Raw genomic sequence first — 6036 nt, forward strand, 5'->3', positions numbered from 1 at the left:
AGAAAAAATATGTATATATGTGTCACAATAACTAATCATAAAGACCCAAATTAAAATTCAAAAACTGACCCTAACATTCATCTACCCCCAACTCCCTTTATTTTTTAAAAGATTTTATTTATTTATTTTTTAGAGAGGGGTAGGGAAGGAGAGATGGAGAGTATGTGGTTGCCTCTCAGGTACCCCCTACTGCGGACCTGGCCTGCAACCCAGGCACGTGCCCTGACTGGGAATCAGACCAGCAACCCTTTGGCTCACAGGCCAGCACTCAATCCACTGAGCCACACCAGCCAGGGCCACCCCTAACTCCCTGTAAAAAATGCCCTGGATAGCTACTCTTCAGCTGCTCAATTCCTGGACAGCTGGTCATAGACAGAGTTTGCAGGGATCAGGCCAGGAAACCCCTTCTCACTTGAGAAGTAAATTCTCAAGTCATAACTCACCCTTTCCAAAAGAGAATGTTGAGATGCATTCCAAGGGCCAACGGTAATCATTGTGGATTATTTGATTACTTTAACTGCCCCCGCCACACACACACTCTACATTCTCTTCATTTCTGGCCAGTGGTGCCTGTACTGACAAAAACAACATTACCTTCTCTGTTAGTTCCCCAAACTACACAAAACCCCAATCGAATTAGCCTTGTGGGGGCACACCCCCCGCACAGCCTGAGAAGAAGTGGGGGCAGGACCCGGGACTTCTAAATTCTAGATGTGCACATTTGCATCAGGTCACTCCCTTCTCTCTATAAAATTCCCTTTCTTTTGAAACATTGGGGCCAACGTTTTTTCAGGTATTCCAGGGGAAGGGATGGTATCAACCGAGAACATCTGACTCGTGTGTCCTGGATATCCTCAAGACCCCTCCCTCGGGTTCACTCACAGTTGAGAAAATGACACTTTGTGTGCTGTCCCTCACCTCGCTGCTGCAGCGTATCTTTTATCTGTGCTCTTCCTCCCCTCAGTCGCGCCCTGCCTTCTTTCTGCATCTCAAACCCAGCTCGTATCCGAATGGCTGCTGAGGCTATCCTGGCCTCCCCAAACCGCTCTCGCCCACATCTTCAGCCTCTGCTCCTCCAGGGGCTCCTTTCCATCTTAATCCATCGGGCTGCCCAACATCCTCTCCACTCACTTACCAGCACTCCAGGCTTCCTAGCTGCCTCACTCACCGTCCCTCCTTCCCCTATAGCTCCCGTGACTACTCAGGTCTCAAATCTCCTGTCCCCAGGCCCCGACCTTACTAGATCTGACAGCCTTTTGTCCTCCCCTTGTCCTGGCTTTTGCAGACCCTTGGCCCTGCCAAACACCCTTGTCTTTCTGAAACTCTCTCAACCTCACCCTCAGGCCCTGGTGGCTCTAATCATATTACTTTCTGACTGCTCTTCCCCGCCCTTCCTCAGTGGCTTCTGGTTGAGGATTACCCTGTGTGATACAGATGTTAATGTGGCCATTTGGAAAAGCCTGTCACAAAGGCCAGATGATCTGCCAGATGACCTTTATGTCGTCCTTGGCTTTTCCCTGTTCCTCAACCTGGTTTCATCTCTCACTCTCACCCCACTCCTCACCCTTGCCCTTACTCTGACCCCATTGCTAACGCTCTATGCGCCCCTCAGTGCTTAGTTTGCATTTTTCTGCAAACTGTTTTGCATTGTTTGTTTTTCTTCTCTTTTCCAGAGAGGCCATTGCTTTCAACCATTATTATCAACTCAAGAACCTGTAGTGTCCTGAGGGGAGAGGGGAGGGAATTTCAGGGGAAAAGGGGGTCGGGTTTGCAGGAACAAGTATAAAGGACACATGGACAAGAACTAAGGGGGGTGGAAATGGGAGGGAGGGAGGGAGCACTGGGCGGGTGGGGGGGCTGGGATGGGAGTAAAAGACAGAAAACTGTACTTGAACAATTAAAATAAATTTTAAAAAAAGAACCTGTGTACCCTCTCTCACAGGCTCACTTTCCCTGAGATGCCCCACATCACCTCCCACGTCAGTGTCATTTTTATTTACTTAGTACCTTCACTTTCAAAAGGCATGAAAAAACTTAAATATGATACAAAATAGGGCAGTTTTCCATTGAAAAAAGCTGGAAGTGAGGGATACCAAAAACTTCCTAACATCAGAGTCATCACCCAGTAAAGAAATGAGCTGCTGGTCCCTGGAGTTGCCTGGGCAGTGGTACCTGTGGGTGCTGTGGGGTCCTGGGGCTTGGGTGGCGAGAGGGAGCAGGCGACGCGGGAATCTCCCTCCCTCAGGATCCTGTCCATTGGAAACAGGAGCACAACTGAGCTCATTTAAAGGGAGCGGAGACATTCAACCTCCTGAGTGAACTCAGTTCAGGTGGGCCTTGTACTGGCCTGGGTTGTCAGTTACAAGAATCTGAAACCAAATCCTGGCTACTTGAATAGAGAAGGAATTTACTGCAAGGAAATGAGGCAAACCACAGAGTTGCTGGGAAGATGGAGAACCATGAGAAAATGGCCAGGAACCAGGGGCAGGCGGGCAGCACCCCGGGAGGAGGCACTGGATGACGCAGACACGAGGACAGAGCCTAAACAGTCCCTGCTGGTTCACGTCGCTCGCTCCAGATTTCAAGTCTGATAACGCCGGAGTTTAGGTCACACTGCACAGTTCACAACAATCAGAGGCAATATCTGACCTTTAAATCATCTGCGGTGGGAACAGATTCTCACCTGCCACCAAAATCCACAAAATGTCAGATTCCCCCAAACATGGGGAAAGGAACTCAGTGGCTGAGTGGCCAAAAAATGGGATTACCTCCACAGACAAAACCCCAATTGCCCCCCGCAACCCTCTTATTCCTATCAATGGGCCACCATCTCCTTGGATACCCAGTGTTAAAATTGAAATCACTGATTCTTCAACACTCATCCTTTCTTCCCCATTCCCACTGCCATCTTCATTCAGATCCCTGTCCTCGCTCCACAATCATGAAACCAGTGTTCCTCGTGCAACTGTGGTTTGCAGGGTCAAGCATGTGGGCCTCCTAAGGCTTCTCTCTGTCCCAACACCCTGGACATCAGTAGGGGAGGTAAGATCTCTGTAAATAACTATCAGAAATCTGCAAGCGACAAGCAAACATGTAGCAAGCAATAAACTCTAGGGGTCAGAGGGGAGACATCACTTCCAACTGGAGTAATCACTGAAGACTTCGGAAAGGTACAGCAATTGAGCGGGGCAGGCTTTGAAGGGGGAATTGAACTTCGCATCCAAAGGTAACTGAGAGAAGCATATGGAGGAGGCAGGATTGCAAAGGCAGAGACCGGAGTGTAGGGTGCGTCTGGGGGTTGCTGAGGGGCTGAGTCTGACTGGAGAGCAGGGCAGCAGGTCTCAAATTTTAGCGTTGCCTTGTCAGGTGTGCAGATGCCCTGGGCTCTACTTCTGATTTCATAGGTCTGGGGCTGGGTTTTAACCAGCTTTCCAGATAATGATGAAGCCAGCCCACACCACACTTCAAGAAACACTGCTTGGAGAGTTTGGGTAGAAAACCTGAAGGAGATTCAGCTGCAAGGTAGGCTGGAATCAGCTGTGGAGAGCCATGTCAGTATTGGAACCTTTATTCCGGCGGTAATTAAAAGTTTTATCAGCAGGTAAATGGCCAGATCACACTTATGTACAGAGAATCTGTTAGCAAAGGATCATGAGACACAAAGGCCAGTAAGACACATTTTAGAATGATCAAGTGGGGAAAAAAGGGTCTCAGGATGGTGGTGGTTAGAATAAAAAGGCAAGTGGGAGACACACTTGGAAGAATCTGCAGGGCTCAGGTGACTATAACAGGTGTGGGGGTGGGGTAAAAGTTGTCAAGTTTATTCAAGGTGCCCCACCTAGGTGGTTGCAAAATAAAAATAAATGTTAATGAGGAGGACAGGCAATATGGCTAAGCAATGGGGAGGACCACGGAAATAAGGTCCAGGAAAGGAGCTGAAAGTTTTCTGAACAAGATCATTAGTAATCTTTGCCAGAGACGTTACGGGACTCTTGGCAGGAGAAGCCAGATTCTAGTGAGTTGAGTAGGTACATGCAAGTCCCCAGACGAAAGCATCAGTTCTCAAACTTTTTGGTCTCAGAACCCCTTCATACTCTTAAAAATTATTGGACACCACAAAAAGCTTATGTATTTTTCGGACTATAAGATGCCCCCTTTCCCACCCACCCCCAAATTGGGAAGGAATAATGGTTGTTAATGCTGCCGTTGAGTTCCGTTTACATTTCCATTGGTGAAATATTATGTTATTTATATTATTAAATATTTTACCACATTTTTGCTTCAAAAAATTTTTTCCTATTTTTTTCTAAAACTTAGATGTGTCTTATGGTCTGAAAAATACAGTAATTCCATTTAAAATAACAATAAGAAACTCATCGACACATTTTATACCAAAGGTATATTCTCCAAAAGAAAAAATTGAGTGCCATTGTTTTTTGGGGGTTTTTTTTTTGAAAGATTTTTATTTATTTTTAGAGAGAAGGGAAGAGAAAGAGAAAGAGAGGGAGAGAAACATCAGTGTGTGGTTGCCTCTCACATGCCCCCTACTGGGGATCTGGCCCTCAACCCAGGCATGTGCCCTGACTGGGAATCAAACTGGTGACCCTTTGGTTCCCAGCCCGCACTCAATCCACTGAGCTACACCAGCCAGGGCTCAGTGCCATTGTTTTACACAGGGTCTGCTAAGAAGATAATCTACCTTGTCTTCAGTTTCTCTTTGACTTCTTACCATGTAAGTATATGGACATATAAAGGTAATGAAAGACCACTCATTCCCAGTGCAGAATCAATAAAGAACAAAATGGAAAAAACAGATCCCTCACTATGTTTCAGGAACGCTCTACCTATAAAAATGAGAAGAAATGTAGGGAAAACTATACTTCCACCTCAAATGATTTAAAGACAATCTTTTAAACCAATAGTTTAACTATATAGTTTAAAGCAACCTTAGTTTAGACCAATCTTTGAACAAGAATGGTGACATCCCATTCTGAAAGAATGGCCTAAGACAGGAGAGAGCAGGCCGCTATTTTAAGCTCCATATAAATGAAATCTTTTATGAATGTAATAACCCCCATTTATCTTTTAAGTACATAAACATTTCCTCTTTATCCATCCAAACTCCCATGCAAAAAGATGAAATCTAACCCACAGCACAAATGTAGAAACCAAAGCAGGAGAAAGAGTAAATGACATATAGGTTATGACATTACCAACTGGGAACGAAGTGTAACCTCATTAAATGTGTTACAGACACACTAAAAACATCAATGAAATGATGAAACACTAAACTTGGTCTCATCTTCTTGGGTGGAAGGGGAGTACTAAAGTACTTAAAATAAAACTTGTTAATTATTTTTCTAGAGATTCCTTAAATTCCACTTTCAACTTTTTGCACTAATTTACACAGAACACAGTACCATTTACTACATGACATTAAAGTTTCCAGTTAAGAAATAGGTCACCAATGGGATGAGAAGCACCAGGAAGAAAAGCTAGCCTACCGAGGAGGAGCACTGAGGGAAAAGACAGACGGGGGGTGGGTCCTTGATGATACAGTTTAGCCACTGTACTGATTTGAGAGCCATCCAACTTCTTGTCATGAGAAAGAAACATCTTGGGTTTTGTTTTTTAATATTTTATTTATTTATTTTTAGAGAGAGGGGAAGGGAGGGAGAAAGAGAGAGAAACACCAATGTGTGGTTGCCTCTAGCATGCCCCCTCCCGGGGACCAGGCCTGCAACCCAGGCATGTATGTGCCCTGACTGGGAATCGAACTGGTGACCTTTCAGTTTGCAGGCCAGCACTCAACCCACTGAGCCCCACCAGCCAGAGCTTGCTTGTTTGTTTGTTTGTTTGTATCAAAAAGAAAAGAAAGACAAAAAGGAAAGAAACCTGTCATAAACTTTTACATAGGGTCCATCAAAAACCTTTTTTTCTTGGATCAAAGTGGTTCAAAATATGGATTTTCTAAAGAGACTTACATGAATGTGAAGCTGCAAAGATACACCAAGCTGAATTATTTTTCTGCCTGTC

This window comes from Sturnira hondurensis, unplaced genomic scaffold (genome assembly GCF_014824575.4).
Source record: "Sturnira hondurensis isolate 20B ecotype Veracruz unplaced genomic scaffold, ASM1482457v3 Scaffold0021490, whole genome shotgun sequence".
NCBI lineage: Eukaryota > Metazoa > Chordata > Mammalia > Chiroptera > Phyllostomidae > Sturnira > Sturnira hondurensis.